The 21,758-nt window shown below is 48.4% G+C and overlaps 2 pseudogenes; both read left to right on the top strand.

Annotated features, from left to right (window-relative positions):
- Nucleotides 1-8,986: 8,986 nt before the first annotated feature.
- Nucleotides 8,987-10,252, top strand: LOC146180330 (uncharacterized; annotated as a pseudogene).
- A 142-nt stretch (nt 10,253-10,394) lies between these two features.
- On the top strand, nt 10,395-10,560 carry LOC146180329 (U2 spliceosomal RNA; annotated as a pseudogene).
- Nucleotides 10,561-21,758: the final 11,198 nt, after the last annotated feature.

Genomic DNA, 21,758 nt, shown 5'->3' with positions numbered 1-21,758 from the left:
ATTTTCTTTTCACTTTAAAGTAAGAAGAAGGCAATATTCGTCGCACTGTTCAGAAATTCACCTGATTTCTTTGGTGTTTCGAAGTTTAGCACGTTTCGTTGGAATTTAATTTATTTTTTGTACAAGAAACGTGTACTGTTAAACCTATTAGTCCAAAATAAAGCGTTGTTGTCGGCGCTGTTGCACCCAGAAAATAGGGATTGTTCAGGAGATTATACGGAGCTGGAAACAGGATAACTGTTTGGCAGCCACACATAAAACTGCTTACTTCTGAGATTTCGAAACCATTGGAATGTAGTGCTGACTTTGACTTGTCTTTTCTGTACTTACTCACTCTTGCCTGGACTGCCAAGAGGCAGTTGGCAGTTCAAAAAAATAAATAAATAAATAAATAAGTAAATAAATAAATAAATAAATGAAATGTCTTGAGTACAGTCTGTGAGCAGAAATTATAACTATATGCAAAATTTGTACTCTACGCCTTCTAAAATGAGTCGTTATTATATGGAAAGCTATACTGCATAATTCCTGATTATGCACGAACTCTTACATACCTTATGGCACAGTACACAGCCGTGGTGTCATCGTACAATCTCGTGCTATCAAAACTAGAAGCTAGGGAGTAATTGAAGCATTTTGTATCGACAAGAAAGCAACCACGTGTGTCAGTGATACGTCGATATCTCTCTATAAGGCCGAAAAGAACTACTTCACCCGCTTGGTATGATATCAACCTTGAATCACGATTATGTTCCTTGTGTGTATGGTGACTATATATTTGCGTGTTTTCCTTCAAAAAACCAGTTGTGAGTGGCGCTCCATCCTGTTACCTTTCTTTTGTCCGTGTGTGTTTTCGCGCCTTGAACTTAAGAGGAACTGTCACCAAACTAGCCAACAAAACGTCCTTTCAAAACTAACACTCATGCAAGTTGCCAAATTTTGCTCCTTCGTAGGCCCTTCGTAAATGGTTTTGTTTCCAATGAATGTTTATATTGTTTGCAAAGATTGTAATTGGCAGGTAGTTTTATAAAGAAGATAAGCGATGCAGTTTTGTTTAGCAATGGAGCATGAAATGCTTTCGCAGCCCCCTAAAGTAATAGAGTGTGGCAGGTGGCTATTAGTACGTTACCTGAAAGATTTTACAGTCATGGATAAGTATGAAAAATGTGTCTATCTCGCAAGTCAGCCTCACGAGCACGCTATGGGTGTGACATATGTTCCGGGCAGGGCCGGGGCATCCAGGGTCCAAAGAGTTAAAATGAACCGGGCCTTCATTTCTCAGGGGCCCCTCTAGATATGAAAAAAAAGTCGGATTTTGAGGTTTGTTCCTATAAATAGTCAAGTCACCTTTTTGATATGCCATGATTAAAATTAGAGCTTATGGTAGCAAAGCTCCAAGCTGGGCTTGTTGGTTGATAGTTATTAAAAGGATTTGCAGCGCTAAAGGACGACATAGAGAACAAGAAGCACAGCACGGCGCTACTTTTTTTTTTTTCAACAATACTTTAATTCATGCAAACACACAGAATATATGCAGCAGATGATGGGAAGTTGTCTTTAGATGAGCTATAATCTTCCATATCTATCTAAAAAGGCGTATTCATTACTATGCAGCATCAATGTGACAGAACTCACACAGGCAGACCCAGTTCTTCTAATGTGATATTCAATGAGCTGTCGGGCGATTGCGTCCTTGCATCTTTTTATTAAAGTCATAGCCATGTTAAACGCTTCAAACGCCATTCGTCGTATCGAAAGCTTAGTCCCTAAGCCTTTATTATTAAGTGCTTTATTATTCTAAGCGTAAGCAGTAAAAGCTAGGAACAAAGCAATAAATTATTGGCTACTGATTATGACCGCTCGTAGACGACTGTCACCTCATAAATTTGCCGCGGCTCTGAGTGGAGACGCGTGATTCTCAGGTAGGTAAACATTGAAGATCTCATCATTAAACTCTCCCATCTAAATGCTCGAAAACGCTGATGGAAACGTACCTTTATTAAATTGCTTAAAAATGGGATATAAAAAACAGACATGTTATGCATATACAGGCGGCTGCGCTTAAGACGGCTTAGGAGCAGAAATGATGAAAAACCACTTTACAGCACTATTTTATTACCCGCATCAGCATTGTCATCGGCACTAAATCATTACTATCGCATCATCTTTATCAATATATGAATCGTCATTGTCATCGCGACCATCATCATTATCACTAACTGCGTGTCATTGTCATCACTGCTATTATCATTATTGCTATCACTAACTGGAGCGTCATTGTCATCGCTATCACCCTTAGTCTCGATAAGGAGACTTACAATCTGTTTTCGCGAGCAGAGCGTGGAGCACTGGTTACGCGCTCATCTGGAATTCGGAAGGATAGTGCTTCGATCCAGTGGGGAAGGCATACCTTTGTTTAGTGGCAGTGAGGTGGATGTCCCTGACCACACTTTCTGCACACGGCGCGCATGAGCCAAAAAAGTTTTCGGCTTAGAATTTGAACTCCTGTGAAATATTTAAACATATCTGATGTCCATTGAGTAAACCTAAATATGTCTGAAAAAGTTACGAGGACGCTTAAGCTTTGTCTTGTAAACGCGATAAAGCACGGCTTAAGCACGTTCGTGTACAGGCAGCAAAATGCATGCAAAATGTAAAATCCACCCTATTTTCCCGACCGCCGTATACGGCGGCGGCGGATTGTAGTTGTAAAAAGCAAACGCGCTATCTCATAAAAATGTATATCTTTATTCTGTAAATAGAATGCAGAAAGGTATGTGGCACATGCAAAAAGCTTACTTCTGCTTTTAGAGTGAAAATTATGCTCAAGAATGTAAGCCTACTGCCTAAAAATGTGAACATATGTATATAATTGAAATATATATTACTCTAGTGTGGTAATCTTTGTCATCACAGCCACTGACACGTATCGAGTGCTAGCGCACTCGAGGACGAAGAAGTTGGTCGCTGTCTTGCTGATTCGCCACGCCTGACGCTCCGCTGCGAGTTAATCCTGAGCGGCTTAATCCATCTGGGTTTACTGAATAAACACACCCCTACAATTGCTGCAGGTGCTGCTGGGTACGTTCCCATCCACTCTGGAACTCAGAAGCCACACATTGCCCTCTGCTTCCACCATGCCAGGCGAGACCACCTCGAAATCGCCGCCCATTCCAAACACGGTTCTGGCGTTCTATGGCAGCGTGATCCATGCCTCTTCAGTGGCACGGCCGACCAATACATCGACGACTGGTTGTCGGTGTATGAGCGTGTCAGGAGTAACAACAGATGGGACGGCACTGTCAAGCTAAGTAACGTAATATTTTACCTGACCGACGTGGCGAACCGCTGGTTTTGCAACCATGAGGCAGACCTGCCATCTTAGTCTGCATTTAAGAAGAATTTTGCTGGTGTTCGGCCGTCCTACAGTTCGCAAGCTCCGAGCAGAACAACGCTTTCGTGAGCGCACTCAGCATGCCAAAGAGTCATTCTCCAGTTATACAGAAGACATTATTGACCTGTGCAAACGTGTGGACCCACGAATGTCTGAAGCGGCTGAGATTGGAAACATCGTGAAAGGTATCTCTGAGGACGCGTGTCAGATGCTCTGGGTGAAAAATCCTGCCAATGTCAGTGATTGAACTTTGCCTGAGCTATGACGAGCTTCGTAAGCAACGCACTTCAACTCGGCGGCCCGGTGTTAGAGACGACACCATCTCTACACTAGCACTGGGTGGTTCTACTCCATCAGAGGATAGCTCTTTGATTCAGCAGATCAAAGCCTTCGTTCGAGAAGAGGTCGCCCGCCAGCTATCCCTGGTCCCTCAATTAGAATGTACTGGCCGTCTTCTTCTTGACATGGCTCCATCTTTGGCCCCTACCATACGCATGTCGCGCAAAACCACATCGCTGATGTCCTTTCGCCCAGCCACATGCTCCCGCCCAGTCACATGCTTCCGCCCAGCCAGGTGCTTCCACCCAGCCCGGTGCTGCCGCCCAGCTCTGTGCAGGTGCAAGTAACGGCACCACTGACGTACGCCCAAGTTACGGCCAGGCCGCTAATGCCAACCGCACCTGTCTCCTACTAGGCCGCTGCTACCAACCATCCTTTGCCTTTGCCTGGGTCTGCATTCCATGTCCTTATTCCAAAGATACGTCAACGCCCTATGGACCCTTGGCGTACCGCGGACAACCGGCCAATCTGCTACTCTTGCGGGCTGTCGGGCTATGTTCTTACATGCCTTTGCCGCCAACGCCTTCCACCTCGTCCTGACCCCTGGATCTACTCATACGACACCGACCAGCCCTCGCTGAGGACTCAACCCGGTTGGGGTTGGGGGTTGGGTTGGGGTCATTGGGTTATTCTTGGGGGGGATACCGGACACGGGTTATGCCGGCCTTAATTCGCGGCGGCACTCTTGGTGTCCGGGGGAAGGGGAGAATGGATGTTGGGAGGGGAGGGGGGGGTCATCATCGTCGTGGAGTCGCTCTCGTCGTCCTTGTCATCGGCTCCGTCGCCAGCGCTGTGGCCAGCAGGTCAGCAGGCCCGGTGGTGGGCTACAGTCTTGCAGCCAGGCCGGACTCCTCCAGGAAGGCCAGCAGGAGCCGGTGGGCTGCCAGGGGGCTCCTGGCCGGGAAGAGCAGGTGGTCCTCGGTGGCAGCAGGAAGTCCGAGGGCCCGGTAGCCTGCCTCCATCTTGCGACGGTGGTGGGCGTGTGCCGGGCACACACAGAGGAGGTGCCCCAGCGTTCCTGCATCACCGCAGGAGGGGCATGCTGGGGAGGGGGCCCGGCCACGGACATACAGCTCCGTGGGCGTCCAGGTACCTCCGGTGCGGAGGCGTAGGAGGAGAGCTCGCTCCCTGCGGGCGAGCTTGTCGGACAGGTGGTGGAATGTCCTCCCCTCGGCGATCCGCCGATCAGGGTGCAGGGCCCTCAGGGCCTTCTTGAGGGGGAGCCTGGAAAAGTCAAAGGCAGATACATGATTAGTCATACTTACCTGGTCGGAGTGGGCCGCTTTGGCAAGTGCGTCGGCCTCATCGTTGCCCTGGATGCCCGCATGGCCCGGGATCCAGTGCAGTGAGATGACGAAGCCGGCATCCTCCAGGGCCTGGAGGCGCGCTCGTAGGTGGCAAGCCGATAGCTGGAAGCCGGACGGCTTGCGCAGGAGCTGCAGTGCCGGCCTCGAGTCGCACAGGATGGTGTAGAAGCATGGGGGCTGACCAGTCTCCAGGAAGTCCGCTGCCAGGTGGAGGCCCGCCAGCTCGGCAGCAGTAGAGCTACCTGGAAAGGAGAGCCTGCAAGAGCTGGACACCCCCACCTGTGGGGCCGTCATAGCCGGCCCGGTTCCGACTTCGTTTCTCAGGGCAATCAAACATATACCTATCACCGATCATCTTCCCCTCGTCGCCGTTCCCCATCTACGCTTCTCCGATGTTCTACCGTGCTTTTGAGGGAAACTAACAGTCGCAGTTCTCGGGGCATGAACTGCGCTTGGTTCGAACTCGCTTTTCGGCCTTTTGGCTAAGATCTTAGTGTCGGCTTTTTTTTAAGATCAATTTTCTCCCTGCTGCTCCTGGACCCTCTGCGGCTCATGGACCTCCTGGACCGCCTGGACCTGCTGCTCTTGTAAATCCTGCTGTCCCCGGGCCTCCTGCTGTCCCTGGATTCCCGTTTGCTGTGAGGGCTTGGTGAGAGCTCACTTCCTTTTATGCGAGCTTTTTTTTCTTCTTTTTTCTGTTTGTGTTAAATACTTTGCCATCCTTGTTGGTTTGTTCATTTAGTACCTGCCACTGTTTTTCCGCCTATCGATATTTTTCTGTTTATTTCCGTTCGAGCTTGGTGAGAGCTCTTTGCCTCTTTTCCCTTTCTTTTGAGTTGAAGTGCTCATTTTTATTGGCTTCCTGCATTGTGATTTCATTGGCGAGAACTTGTGGCGTTTTGCATGATTCGCTCCCGTTAAACTTTTTTTTTGCTGCGAGCTTGATGAGTGCTCTTTGCCTCGTTTCTCTCTTTACAGTAGGAGTGTTTTATTTTAAGTTTCCTGCTTAGCTGTATTATTGCCGAGAGCTCATTTCCAGCTGTCGCGTTTTGAGGGTAGTTTGTGTATGCTGTTTGACGCATGTTTCTCTCCCGTATAGCTTCCTTTTTTTTTACTTTGAGCTTGGGGCGGCTCTTTGCCTCGTTGCTCTTGCATTAGATTGCTGATTTTTATTAGTTCCTGCGTTGTTTCATTGCCGAGAGCTCTTTTCCAATTGTCTCATTTTGAGGGTGATTTGTTTGTGGTGTTTACTGGTGTTTCTCTCTCATTCAGCTCCATCGTTTTTTTTGCATTGCTGCGAGCTTGGTGAGGGCTCTTTACCTCTTTTATCCATTTTTTGTGGAAATGTTTTTTTATACCACACTTGTTTCTTTTCTGCTTTTGAGCCTTCTTTGTTTTTGCACGCGCTTTGGTTGACCTGCCTCTTTATTACTGTTTCTTAGTTGTTCTTTCTGCATAGTTTTTTTTTCCGTGGGAGCTGCAGTGCTGACCTCTTCTGTGGAAGGAAATCCATTCTCGCAAGATGTCACGCGGATACACCCCGCTATTTCTTCCAGACGACCGCCGGCGCTAGAAGGGATGTCATCGCCCCCGAGAAGCAGCGCCTTCACCGCCAGCAGGAGCCGCATTCCAGTCCGTTCGCCATCCACCAGTCCAAGCCCGGAAAACAATCAAAAACCGCCATAGCCCGGATCACAACCTCGCCGTGATGGGAACAGCTTCGCGCTGTTCTTTCCGCTGGTGAGGACGTTTCGTTGTACGGAAGAGGGATGCGCTACCGCGCATTCCCCAGTATTGTGGACGTCCAGGTGGCAGTTCCTGACTCGGCATCTTGAAAGTGAGCATGTTGTGCGCCTACGCCAGATCACGAATTTTTGCACTCTCTGCCACAGAGGTCGGTCCTCGGCCAAAAGCGCATCCCTGTCTTACTGGAGAGAAGCTCGAGGTGGCCAGCAATGATTTGCACAGCAACAAGTGCGGTGACTGCCAGCTCTCTTTTCGATAGAGAGGGTTGGAGAATCATCACACGTGGCACCGCAAACAGACTGCCATGCAGGGATTACAGCCCCGTCCAGTGCAACCGTTAACGGCGACGAGAAGACTTAGATGGACGCCATCACGGGACACCAGACCATTGGATCTAGAGCCACTTCAAGAAGAGGACGTCAGCCAAGATGCAAGGACACCAGCAACGCCTCAACCAGGCTCAAATGGAGAGGAAGCAGGCCGGGAAGAGCCACGACCGCTAACCCTAATCTTTCCACTTCCAGAGAGCAGCCCCGCAACGAGAGGAACAACACCATCACAAATTCCTCCCTCTTCCCCATTCCCACAGGAGGACCAGGGAATCCCCGTGCCTGCCAGCAGCGCGCCCAACAGCAGCAGGGAAACGCAGAATTCCTTGCAGGCAGGTGTCGGACAACAGGCTCATCTGTCAACAATCAGCGAGGAAAGCAGCACATCGCAGCTTCAAGACGATGGCGGCGGCGGCTATCATGACGCATCTGCCACCTAGAGGGGACTAAACGATTCTTTCTGATGAATTGGAGTGCGAGGGCATACTCGCTGACCACACCAGGCCCCTGAGGTGTTTGCTGCGTGAGCCTGTCTGCTGAGGGTTGGGATGGTTTTCTTTCCCTCTTGGAAGAGGCCACCACCGAGGTTGGAAAGGCGGTAAAGCTGCCGAAGGCTCCGGCCAGAGGTAAGTCGCGCCGTCCGACCAACCCCGACAACTCTCAGCAGATCCAGTCTCTCTACCGTAGGAATCGCCGCCGAGCTGTAAACCTGAATGTGGACGGCGAGTTGCCTATGTGCACAGTTCCTTTAGAGTATCTCGAGGACCACTTCACTGCAGAGTTGGACCCGAAGGAGGTGGACACCAGCCTTCTTCTCAAGAAGGCCAAGAGCAGCGACCTCACGGAAATTCCTCTAGACAAGTTCACCGAAGAGGAAGTCCTGATGAAGCTGAGGAAATGTGAAAACACCGTGCCTGGCAACGACCGGATCAGCACTGGAGGACGACAGACCCCGAAGCGGCCTTCTTGACAGTAGCATCCAACGCCTCCCTCAAGTTCAAGAGAGTGCCCCCAGCGTGGAATGAGCCCCGAACCATCCTCATCCACAAGAAAGGATCTGCGGAGGTCGTCACAAACTGGCGCCGCATCGCACTCGGGTCAACAATCTCAAAGCTGTATGCTGGGTGCCTCGCACTCGGCTGCAGCGGTTAATCGCTGAACACGAGCAGCTTTCTCGTTGTCAAAAGCGGTTCCTGCCGCACAACGGCGTATTTGAACACAACTTCGTGCTGCAGCAGCGCCTTGACACAGCGAGGAGTGGTGGTGGGGAGCTGTGCGTGCCGTTCCTGGACTTGAGCAACGCCTTGGGTCCGTCGCCCACAACGCCTTCATCGACGCGCTACGTGGAGCCGGCGCCGGCAGCGACTTCTATTCCGTCGTCGCTGACCTCTACAGAGACAACACCACTACCATCGTGGGACAGGAAGGATCAATACGGCCGATCGACATCTCGGCAGGGATTCGACAGGGATACCCACTGTAGCGGGCTCTTGTTTAACCTTGTCATTCACCCAGTTTTGCGTGCTGTTCAGGGAGGCAAGAGGCATCATAACATACTGGCCTACGCCGATGACCTCACACCACTGGCCGATGACCCGAAGAAGCTGCAAGCCCACATTAACACCGTGGCATCCCTGTCTTCTAGGCTTGGACTACGGCTCAATCCAGTGAAGTGCCGCACTCTCCATCTGAGCGGCAAGACACCGGTCGGAACAGGAATGACCCCCTTTTTCATTGCAGGTGCGGAGATCCTAATGATCCAAGACTTTGAGAGCCAGACGTTCCTGGACCGTCCTGTAGAGTTAAACATGTTCCCGAACAGAGCTACAGTCGACGAGGCCGTCGACAACGGCCGCCGCCTGCTTAGCTTAATGCTCGCCCCTTGGCGGAGATTGGATGCTGTCAAAACTTTTGTATATCCAGCGCTCAATTTCTCCATGAGGTACGATGTGTTGGGCAAGTCAGAGTGGACGCGCTTCGACGACGCGCTGCGGCCACTAGTCAAAAATCTCTACCAGGTACAGCGGCCAACGAGTACATCTACGGCAGCTCAGCATCGGGCTCGGTCGGCATCCCCATCGTAGCGGAGCTCAGCGACATATGCCGCATCGACAATACATTTAAGCTCGTCACGTCTCCTGACCTAGAGGTACAAGATCTAGCGCTGCACGCCGTCACCGCCATCACAACGAAGTGACTACGCCGACCAGCAACCGATGAGGACATCGCTGCGTACCTGACCGGGGAGACGGAGGGAGAATTCCGAGCTAGGGCAACGCAGCTTCAGTCTGTATGGACGGAGGCTCGCAAGGCTTCCCGGCGCCTGGCGGTCTCGTAGGAGATGCAAGAGGAGGGCCCCAGCATCACTCGCGCCGACGTGACCATCTCGCAGAAGCAGCACACGAAAGTGGTGAGGACACTTCGGTGCATTGCTATGTGCGCACAAGATCACAGTCTAAGAAAAGCCTAACGAGGAGAAAGTGATGGTGTGCGCAGCGGCCAACCGCAGATGTTCCCACTTCATGCGGATGGGGCGTTTCATTCGCTTCTGCGATTGGCGCTTCGTGCACCGTGCGAGACTGAACCTGCTGCCCTTCAGCGGAGCCAGGCCGTGGGATGTCGCTGCTGACCAGCGGTGGCGGAGATGCGGGCAAGAAAAGGAATCCCTCCCGCACGTTCTCTGTCACTTCATGCGCCAGAGCATCGCCTACACCAGCCGACACAACCGGATCGTCGACCGGCTGAAGACAGCCGCCGAGGAGCGATTCACCATCAACCACGAGAACCGGCCCGTGGGTGACACGTGCCTCCGCCCAGATCTTGTTCTGGCGCGGGGAAACGGCGATTGTCATTGATGTTACATGTCCCTTTGACAATCGCAAAACCGCCTTCGATACTGCACGAAAGAGTAAGGTCGCCTAGTACGAACCCGTTCGCCAATACCTGCTCCAGAAATTCCAGCGGGTCAGCACTGAGGCAGTCGTTGTTGGGACCCTGGGTTGCTGGGACCCCAATAATGACAAAGTGATGAGACGCCTCTGTAGAAACGCTACATGTGTCTCTTCAAGAAGCTGGCAGTGAGCGACACTATCGCAGCTTCTCGTGAAGTCTACACTAAACACGTCGCTGCAAACTGAAGGGCTCGCACTTCGGTGCACCTCAGCAGCTCGAGTTGGAAAGACTTCCTACACGCACAACACACTCACCCCGCAGCAGAAATAAAAAAGGAATGAAGAACAACAGTAGGTGTCTGCAATAAAACCGCTAAGAAATGCCCAAAATGTTTCTGATTAACACTCTGTTCTTAACAGCTCAATATCTGTAAGGGGTATATACCAATGATATTAAACTAATTTTTGTAGTGCGGCGAAGCGTTCAGGGCTTGCCCCACCTCCGCCACGGGTCGACCCGGTACTGCACTACTTCCGGGACCGGCGCAAAAGATTTTATAATTTTTTTTTGAAACAGGCATTACAATTTTGCACGTAATTATTTAGAGTTGATTTCCTTTTCTTTTTTCTCTAATATTTTCCTTGAATCCATTTTTTTTCTTCTCAGGTATCCTTTATTTTGCTCTTTTTTTTCTGGCTGCTTTATTACTTTGGGTGCATTTTTGACCGGTTTCTTGTTGTGGCGTGCACGCTGCTGCTGCCAACAGTCCATCGTTGGCTTTACAAGCACCAGTGGATTTCCGTCAGATCCTGTACTTGAGACTGGGGATGAGCCGACCCACAACCACGCTCTGTAGAGAGGAGGAAGATTGTTCTTCTTTTCAGCATGTCTGATTCGGACACGCCCACTTGATTGCATGGAGGCGCCTTGGCTGTAGTGCGCAGGTCACTTATGCCTACTGGATCACGTTTCTACGTGTCCATTGATATTTCTTCGTGGCGTGGCCTTCGATGCCGCCAACTCTCCATCTTCGTGTTTGCAAGCACCAGCTGATGACCTTATGATGCTGTGCTTGAGCTTGACGGTGGTGGGGGCGAGAATCTCGTCGGAGGGTCCTGAAGACCCCCTACCACGCTCTGCACAGGGGAGTACTCCATGCTCCTGTGTTGAGCAGAGTGCTTAAGGCATGCCTTTCAGTTTTTCTGGATGTGCCCGTGACTGCAGTCACGCTTGCCTATAGAGCCAGGTCCGCATGGGCAGCATGCATACTTATATGAAATGAGTGGAGTTATTATTTTTTTCCCTATTCCTCTGTGATATGACAATTTTCTGCCTTTTCGGCGCCGGTTGTCACACGAGTCCGGTATAGTGGTGCAGTAGTTTTTTTCATGTATTTTCCTTCATCGTTTCTCTTACCCGTGCATTTTGCGGTTAATATAATCTGGTTTAGTGACGGAAGTCTTTTCGCATCAGACTAGATTTAATAGCTTTTTTTCTCAATGTTTTCACTACGTTTTACAATTCTTTCTCATCCCCTCTCTCTTGTCTGTGGTGTCGGCACTTTCTCATTTTTTGTTTGATTCTTCAGATCCTTAAGTTAGTATTTTTTCTCTCTGTGAATTTGTGAACCCACGATTACAATGCAGTAGGAGACTGCAATTCTCTATTGTTCACCCAATTTTTATTTCTTTGTTGGGGACTGTCCTGTTTACTATTCTACCTGAGTCTCCCTTTTTTCTTATGTTTTGGAATTTGTACGTCTGCCTCTCTCTCCGTACGTTATTTGTCATTTTGTATGGCTTGTTTTGCTGCTGCTCCCTTCTTTTCTGGTTTTGGTTCCTGTTTTTGTTTCATTTGCAGGTCTGGATGCTACCTTCTGGTTTTTTTATTTTTGTTCTTATTAAGCCAGCGTGGATCACCTTGCGAGATGTACCTCACTTTTTTTAATACTTTCTTTCGCTTTTTAAAAAAAGTGTGTTTTTTATATCAAACTTCCCCAGTGAAAAATCCCTATTGCGCCAAACGGGTTTGAATCGGTCCTGTATTATCCCGTATAAACTTCATACCGGTGTAACCAGTCCTGAATGAAGCCTACACGGGTTTATACCGTACAGGTCATGTCCGATATGAATCTCCTTTCGGACGGTCCGGTCCGGTATAGAGTTAATACAGGGCAGACCATTTCCAGTATGCATCTCATAAGGATATCCCAGTCCCGTATGGTAATGAAACTAGGGCGGACCAGACCTGTATTGAGCTCATTACAGGACAGGCCAAACCGGTTTAACTGAAACCGGACAAACCCGCGATGAATGAAACTGATACGGGACAGAGTAGTTTCGCTTCTCAACAAAATTCGGGCGGATCGTGAAGCTCACCCAGGATGACCACATCGGAACATGCCTTCGCGCTAAATAAGCATCAAACCATACATATTATATGTTTCAACTTTTCTGAATATGTGGAGTATGCGTTGTTTCGCAAATACCTAGAAGGAATGAAGCCGTGGATGCGTGAGCTAGCAAGTAAATACACGCATCGCGTTTTGCTTTTGCTTGTGCAACGGTCGCTGCAGCTTGTATGACCTTGCGGTGAATCTTCATATCTGCGACTGAAGACCTGCCACTTTCAACGCGAAAGTGCAAGCAAGAACGTAGCGTTTCGTTAGCGAGGATAAAATACGCTCGAGAATAAATGAAACACATCGGTGACATTCGAAATATGCACAGGTCAGACGGAGAACGGGAGTCGCTTCCTCGAGTGTTTACGTATGCAAAACACTTGGTGGGAAGTAAATTGATTGACGTCGCTGCTCCGCTGGCAGCAGGTGAAGCTAAAACAAGCAATATTACAAGTGTTGGTGCACCGCATCTATCTATATGTAGCAAAAACTGCATGCCTTTGAAGACGATGACAAAACACATCAGCAGTTGTAAATTGTGGCATTCTGAGGTTTGCAAGTAAGCGATACATTGTAAAGATGCGGGACACGGATAACCCTTCGTGTTAGCCAGGAAAAAGAGTCAGCGTGTTTAAAGGGCAATCGTTTAATTACGACCACAAATTCTACACCCTACAAAACCCCACCAAGTACGAAAGAGCAATCTTGACTACATAAGCGGAAATATAACCACCGCCGCCGTATCCGGCCATAGTGTAGTGGTTAAAATGAGTACTTGCTGACCGAGAAGACCGAAGTTCAAATCACAATATATAAGAATTTTTCTTTCTTTTTTTGTTTTTTTTTTCTTCCATTGTTGTCTTGTTATTTTACAGCTCTGCATGCTCTTTCCAGCCTGGCGTACAGTTTTTTTTTCTGACACTAGGGCCACGGACCATATAGGAATTTCCGGAATTTGACCTCCGCGCGTTTTGATTTCGGTTCAGCCTGTATCAATGAACCAGAAACCGCACGAACGCGTCATTTCTGGAACTGATACCGGGCAGAGTATTTCCGATTCTGAACGAAGCTTGGTTCAGCCTGTATCAATTAACGAGGAACCGGACGAACGCGTCATTTCTGGAACTGATACCAGGCAGAGTATTTTTTGCTCCTGAACGAAGCTCAACCAAAATGACCGCGCTGGACACGCCAGCGCATAAATAAGCATGACACCAAATATATTATACAACTATTCTGTATATAAAGAGCACGCTTCGTTTCGAAAATACCTCGAAAATACGAGGCCATCGAAGTGTGCGCGAGAAAGCATATACGCGCGTCGCGTCGCTTTTGCGCGTACAACAGTCGCTGCAGCTCGTACGATCTTGCGGTGCGTCTTCATATCTGCGACTGAAGATCTGCCGCCTTCAACGTGAAAGTGGAAGCACGAACGTATCGTTTCGCTAGTGATGACAAAAAACTGCTCGAGAAAAAATAAGCGAGCATCGCTGACCATCGAAAGATGTTCAGATAGATGTTCAGATGTATTGAGACCGCTTCAGGCGGAAGTGTATTCAGTGACATCGCGCTTCCGCTGGTTGCACGTGAAGCTAAAACGCCCAGTATTACTTGCATTAGTGCACCGTATTTCTCTGTATGTAGGAAAACTTACAAGCGTTCGTAAACGATGAAAAACACATTAGCACTAGGAAATTATGATATCTTGACGTTCGCCTGCAATAAAGCGACGAATTATAATGGTACGGGACATTTGTAAACCCTCGTATAAGCCAGGAAAAATATTCAGCGTGTTTAAAGGCGATCAGTGAATTACGGCCACAAATTCTACAGGCAAGGAAAATATAGAAAGTACGAAAGAGCAAAATTAGCTACATATACTAAATAATAACCACTGTTACCATAACCCGCCGTGGAGTAGTAGTAGTGGTTAAGGCGCCCGTCTTAAGACAATGAAGACAGAAGTTCGCTTCCTGACAAGGCAATAAAAATTATATTTTTATAAATTTTTTTCTTTTTAATTGTAGTCGTATTATTTCATATTGTTGCATGCTTTTTCCAGCCTGCCGACGCGTTTCTTTCCAGAAACGAGGGCCATCAACCATACAGGCGATTTCGGTATCAGAGCTCCGCGCGGTTTCATTCCGAACTTTCCAGGACAGTACAGGAATTTACTGAATAGCTCACATTCAGTATCCCAGATCCTGTACAGTAAACCTGTATACGATTTCCTGTACGAATTTTATACAAGATTTTTCAGTAGGGTCTGCTCCCTTTTCTTTATTTTTAATTGGTTTTAAGCTTGGCAAAGCTTTAGCTGGTCCGGGCTCCCTCTCCTTTTTTTTTTTTTTTTTTTCTCATATTGAGAGGATGAATAAAATGGTAAAATGGTTCGAACTCTTCAAGTCCTCCGTCTTCTCCCGCTAACATAATACAATTGTTTGTCGACGGTGTCGCAACACTCGGTCTTATTGACACGGGCGCTGCCGTATCCGTCATCATGTGAACCTCTTTGCCGTTGTCTTCGCAAGGTGACCACCGCACTGTCCGACTTTTCGATTCGCACCGCGTCATTCCAGCGCACTCATCACTCAGCGGCGTGCACGGCCCGTGTTCTCATCGAATACGTCTTATACACCATCGAGTTTATTGTACTGGCTCAGCGCTCACAAGAAATCATTCTGGGCTACGATTTCCTTTCCACTCATCGTACCTTTATTGACTGCGCCAGAGCGGAAATTGCCTTTTTTCCTGTTTGCGATACTGTCTTGTGTGACGTCCCTACCCGGTGTGCAAAAATCCTTGTCGCCAATCAAACAGACATTCCTCTATTTTCTACTGCCCTCGTTCCACTCTCCTGTGAAAGTGTTACTACTTCGAATATCTTCTTCACACCTTCCGATGCCGCTTCCCGCCATCCCTGCCTCCTGCTTCCATTTGCTGTAATCAAGTTCGAAGATGTTCTTAGTGCAAAGTACGTCTCGAATACATTTTGGTGCACGCACATCCTGCTACGCGGCGAGCGTCTCGGTCGTATTGCAGAACTTGAAATCGCGCTTTCAAGTACTCTTCCTGCCACGCCTACTTCATTAGATGTTAACGTTGTCGGCTCTGGCGATATAGCGACCGCTTCGACACTACCCGATGTTCTTCAACAAGCTACTGACCAATTCAATAAGTACTTTCTTCCGGGCGAGTTGGTTCATATTGGCAAAAGGTAAAAGACTTGCGCAAAAAGTAGATGAAGAAAGAGACGTGACAACAAGACAGAGCGCAAACTTCCAACTGATTTTATTTAGGAAACGGTACCTACTTATATAGACAAGTGAAATCATATCATATTGATCAAGAGTAAACACGTGAGCACACAACCAGCGAAGATCATCTACCAAGCAGGGCAAAAAATGACTTAAATCTCATCAGACTATCAATGAGGCCAAAAAAATGTTTGCTGTGTAAGAAGGCTGAATGATGTAAGCGAGGTATACCAGCAAACGCAGACAGATACACACACATGCAAGACTGCGCGCGCGCAAACAACACACACACGCACACACAGAGATACACAAACAGACAAGCACACGTAAAATCTTAACAACACATTTCTATGGCTAAGCCAAGTCAGACCTAAAAACAAAGTAAAAACAGGCAGTCGAAAACTAAAACCGATAAAACAGCCAAATGGCTGAAAACCTAAGTGAATAAAATCAATTTTCTAGGCAAAAGCCGCGTCAGTCATAAAAATCAACAACAAACAAGAATAATTGTTGAGTTCTAGGCAAAAGCCGCGTCAGTCATAAAAATCAACAACAAACAAGAAGCAGTGTAACAGCAAGTAACACAGCAAATCACACATGTCCCAAAAAGGCTAGCTCCTTATCTAGGAGTGTCAAAGAGGTTGAACTAATACATTTTGCACCGTTTTTCGTTATTAAAAAGGCCTCAATGATCTCTCTCTGCACTTTGGTTTTGCTACGTGCGAGAATTACAGTGCCCTCATACACAGGTTTGCATTTATGGCAGACAATATGGTCATACAGGTTGCCAGTTTTATAGCTTTCCACATTCCTCTTATGTTCAATGATTCGGTCATTCACACATCTACCCGTTTGTCCAATGTATAGGCACCCACAAGTGAGAGGCAGGCTGTACACAACATTGGTGGAACATTCAATGAACCTGGTGCCATGCTTCTTTTCACATCGCTCGCGTTTCTTGGCCAGAACGGTACAGACGCTTGACAGCTTAGTAGGCGCGGAAAAGAGAACAGTCACATCATTCCTGTTGCCAATTTTCTTCAGGTTATGGGAAATTTTGTGCAGATAAGGGATGACTTGAACCTGATGTCTTGGCCGAGGCACAGTCGAGGCTTTCTTACTGTCATTCCTTTGTGCTTTATGCAGTAGACTTGCTGTTACACTGTGGATTACGTTGGCGGGATACCCTGCTTTTTCAAGACGATTGATCTGGATGGTGACGCTGCTTTTCAGGTTGTGTGAACAGCTTCTGGCAAGTGCGGCTTGAAGAAGACCAGCTATAATCCCACGTTTGATTAGCTTCGAATGGGCGCTTTCATAGGCCAATAAGCTTTTCTTGCTGCGTGGATTGTATTTGAAACAAGGGCCGCATCCGGAATCGCTGAAGGTAATAAGCAAATAAAGGAACTGAATCTCCTGACGATGTGGTAATTCCCAGGTGAACTTGAGGCCTTTTGCTTCGGCAGTGAACAGCCCTACAATTCTGGCGACAAGGGCATCCAAGTCGCATCCAGGCGTCGCTTGAAGTATGATAAGGTAGTCATCCACATACCTCAGAACTTTCAGAACACCCATGCCTGTCAGGAAGTCACACATTCGTCGGTCCACGGCAGACAAGTAGATTTCACAAAGCACCGGTGCCACAGAAGAACCTATGCATATCCCTTCTTTTTGGACAAAGAATTTTTTGTTAAAGAATACTGCTGTGGAATTGAGATAAAACTCAAGCAGGGTGATGAAGTTGTCAGTGCTTAGCCCTGATGAGCTCTGGAAGTTGATTTCACTAGAGCACTCAATCTTCTCCCGGACAGTTTCAAGGAGCCTTCCTTGTGGAACAGAATAATAAAGATCTTCCACGTCTACGGAAAAGGCTGTCTTTGCTGATTTCAGGCTTTGAAGAGCTTCTACTGCGTCAGTAGAACTTTTAACCAAGAAGGGATCCTCAAGTGGCAGGGACTTAAGCTGCTGCTGCAGAAACTTACTTACTGCGGCTTGCCAGGTTCCTTTTTCCGACACGATGGTCCTCAGTGGGCATTCAGGCTTGTGTGTTTTGCCTGAAAAGAATACTTCTAAGAAGTGATTCTTGGATTTTTCGGCGACTTTCTTAACTTTCTCAAGGGAAAGATCCTGCAGCAACTGCACAGCAATAGATTTCTGCTTTTTGGAGCGAAATTTAACCTCTTTGAAATTCTTTCCTAATGCTTCAAGTGCGCTCTGTCTTGTTGTCACGTCTCTTTCTTCATCTACTTTTTGCGCAAGTCTTTTACCTTTTGCCAAGCTACTGACGCAGATCTTCCACCCGCGCAACGCGATCAACTGGCTGCCCTTCCACGGAGCTTCACTTTTGCCTTTGACCTTCCTCACACTGCTCTGGGTCGCACGTCTGTCGTTACGCACACAATCGATATTGGCGCAAACGCACCTTTACGACAGCATCCTTATCGCGTGTCGGCCTCTAAGCGCCAAGTCATTGCTGATAACGTGAACGACATGCTTCGCCGGGGCGTCACACAGCCATCAAGCAGTCCATGGGCTTCTCCGGTTGTTTTGGTCACCAAGAAATATGATTCCATCCGGTTTTGCTTCGATTCATCATCATCATCATCATCAGCCTGATTATACCCACTGCAGGGCGAAGGCCTCTCCCATATTTCTCCACTTAACCCGGTCCTGTGCTAGCTGCATCCACTTGACCCCTGCGAACTTCTTAATCTCATCCGCCCACCTAACTTTCTGCCGCCCCCTGCTACGCTTTCCTTCCCTTGGAATCCAATTTGTTACTCTCAGTGACCATCGGTTATCCTCTCTTCGCACTACATGTCCTGCCCATGTCCATTTCTTCTTCTTAATTTCCACTAGAATGTCGGTAACTTGAGTTATTTCTCTGACCCACTCTGCACGCTTTCTATCTCTTAATGTTACCCCTACCATTTTTCGTTCCATAGCCCATAGGCTAAACAAGATCACGCGCAAAGACGTCTATCCTGTGCCACGAATCGACAACGCCTTGAACTGTTTACAGGGAGCCGAGTATTTCTCCTCTTTGGATTTGCGCTCTGGCAACTGGCAGGTGCCGATGGCTGACTATGACCGCTCGAAAATTGATTTAAAGCACCTGACGGCTTACACGAGTTCAATGTTATGCCCTTTGGGCTTTGCAATGCCCCGGCTACTTTCGAGTGCCTGATGGACACTGCTCTTCCGGACTCAAGTGGTAGACCTGTCTTTGTATCTGGATGACATCGTATTTTTTTCTACCGACTTTTCTTCTCGCCTTCTCCGCGTAAAGCATATCCTCACTTGTCTCGCCGATGTTGGGCTTCAGTTGAATTTGAAGAAATGCCATTTTGCCGCCCGAAAACTCACGATTTTAGGCCACGTAGTTTCTAAGGACGGCAATCTTCCGGTCCCCACCAAACTTCGCACAGTTGCAGAGTTTCCGAAGCCGACCTCCCTAAAGCAGCTTCGGAGCTTTATCGGCATCTTCTCCTACTTTCGACGTTTCATTTTGAACTTCGCCTCTATTATCGCTCTTCTAGCCCAGCTCCTTGCCGGCAGGTCCGACCTTTCCGAGTGGGCTCCAGCCTGCGATAAAGCCTTCGACACTTTACGCCGCCTTTTGGTTTCGCCTCCAATTATACGCCACTTTGATCCGACGGCGCCCACGGAGATCCACACTGACGCCAGCGGTATTGGGCTTGCTGCCGCTCTTACCCAACGTAAGCCTGGTTTCAGCGCGTACGTTGTGTCATACGCCAGCCGAACATTGACAAAAGCAGAGTCTAATTATTCAGTTACAGAAAGAGAATATTTTGCCATTATTTGGGCCATTGGAAAATTTCGTCCCTATGTGTATGGCCGACCGTTTTATGTCGTGACCGATCACGACGTTTTGTGCTGGCTGGCCTATCTGAAAGACCCATTCGGTCGCCTTGCTGGCTGGGCTCTCCGTCTCTAGGAGTGTGACATTCATGTCATTTATCGATCAGGTCTGAAGCATACGGACGCGGATGCTCTTTCGCGCTCGCTGTTGCCCAGTGATACCTCGTCTGACGTCGGTGCTTACGCTTTGTCGACTCTTGCCACTGTCGACATGGCTACCGAGCAGCGGAATGACCTGTGGATCAGTGCACGTTTGGATTTTCTTTAAGTCCTGCTCCCGGTCATTCATCCAAAGCGCTCGTCCGGCAAGCTCACCACTCCTCCATTCGTGACGGTTTTCTCTATCGCTGTAATTATTTGCTTGATGGAAGGAAGTGGCTTCTAGTCATCCTGCATCATCTCCGCGCCGACATTTGTGCTGCGTACCATGGTGACCCACAGTGTGCCCGCGGTGGCGTATTGAAAACCTACACGCGCCTACGTCTGCGATTGTATTGGCGTGGAATGAACCGCTTTGTACGACATTTTGTGCGCGCTTGCGAAGCTTGTCAACGCCGAAAAACTGCCCAGAAGTCCCCTGTTCCGTTGCAGCCGTTACCCTGTCCTGCTCGTCCGTTTGACCGCGTTGGCATAGATCTCTATGGCCTTCTTCCTACTACTGCCGCTGGAAACCGGTGGATTATAGTGGCAGTAGACCAGCTTACTCGCTACACTGAAACATCACCGTTACCCTCTGCCTCCGTAAAAGACGTTGCTTTGTTTTTTTCGCAACAACTTGATTCTTCGCCACGGGACTCCGAAGGCACTACTCAGTTACCGCGGACGCGTTTTCTTGTCCAACGATCTTGAGGCCCTACTGAAAGAATGCCGCATCCTTCATCGCGCCGCTACTTCTTACCACCCTCAGACGATTGGCCTGACCGAACGCTTTAACCGTACTCTGAGTAACATGCTGGCCATGTACGTCAACGGCACTCATTCCAACTAGGACCAGGTTCTTCCCTTCGTAAACTACGCGTACAACACTGCGATACAGACCCTCACTGGATTCTCTCCCTTCTTATTAACGAGCGCGAGCCAACGTGCACAATGGACGCGTTTTTCTCTTCCGCACTAATGTCTCTGAATCGAAGCCACTCTGGACGCCGCCCAGTACACAGAATGCCGTCAGCTCGCTGGTTCGCTTACAGAGGAAAACATCTGGCCACAAAAACACCACCGCGACACCGCCGAGGCTTCTTCATATGCACCTAACTCTCTGGTGTAGCTCTGGGTCCCTGCCACAACCGCCGGCCTTGCAAAGAAGCTTCTTGCTCGATATCACGGTCCATACCGAATTCTCCACCAAACATCTCCTGTCAACTATGTAGTTGAGCCCGTTACGTCCCCTGCGGACATGCGTCGCCGTGGACGCGAAACAGTTCACGTGAAAAGAATCAAGCCCCTACTACGATCCGTCTCTTTTTGGCTCCATAAGTCCCCAAGATGGCTCTTTCCCTACCCGGGGGGAAAATGTAGTATGGTAATCGTCGTCATCATAGGCACTGATATGCATCGCGTGCTGGCGCACTCAAGGACGAAGAAGCTGGTCGCTGTCTTGCTGATTCGACACGCCTGACGCTCCGCTGCGAGTTAATCCTGAGCGGCTGAATCCATCTGGGTTTACTGAATAAACACACCCCTACAATTACTGATTATTTGACTGTGGCTAAACTTTCGTTTTAAACCAGTTAAGTAGCAATATCGTTATCTACAGGCGCCATCATTTCGAAAGATTCAGCTCCCCGTATTGCCTTAGGCGAGCTTCAGTTCGTCTTGATGAGTGAATTCACAGACCTATTAGGAGATTGGTATCGTTGGTATCGTATTTGCGGCCAGAATTTTGCGAACAGTTTATATACAAGGGTTATCTTTAGTTCGTCTCTGCTCACACGCAGCAATCGTCCTGAGATACCGAATTAACTAAGAGAATAACCGCTCGAGAAATTGATTTTTCACAAATTCGCGTTCTGATTTTTGAGGTGGGATGCTGTGTGTCCTTTGATTTTGTAAATAGCTCAGTCTGTCCGTGTGCTTATAAGCAGTCCACAGATTCTTCGAGTAAATATGGCGTGTGTTCTCCGGTAGGAAATATTAAAACGCCTCACGATTCGGCCATACAGTCAATTTAGGAAATGCGACCTGCCTGCTTCCGTGTTCGTGCGAAGGACC

This window comes from Amblyomma maculatum, chromosome 9 (genome assembly GCF_055883805.1).
Source record: "Amblyomma maculatum isolate TAMU_Amacu chromosome 9, ASM5588380v1, whole genome shotgun sequence".
NCBI lineage: Eukaryota > Metazoa > Arthropoda > Arachnida > Ixodida > Ixodidae > Amblyomma > Amblyomma maculatum.
Note: the sequence above shows the minus strand (reverse complement) of the source record. Positions and strands in the feature narration are given on the sequence as shown.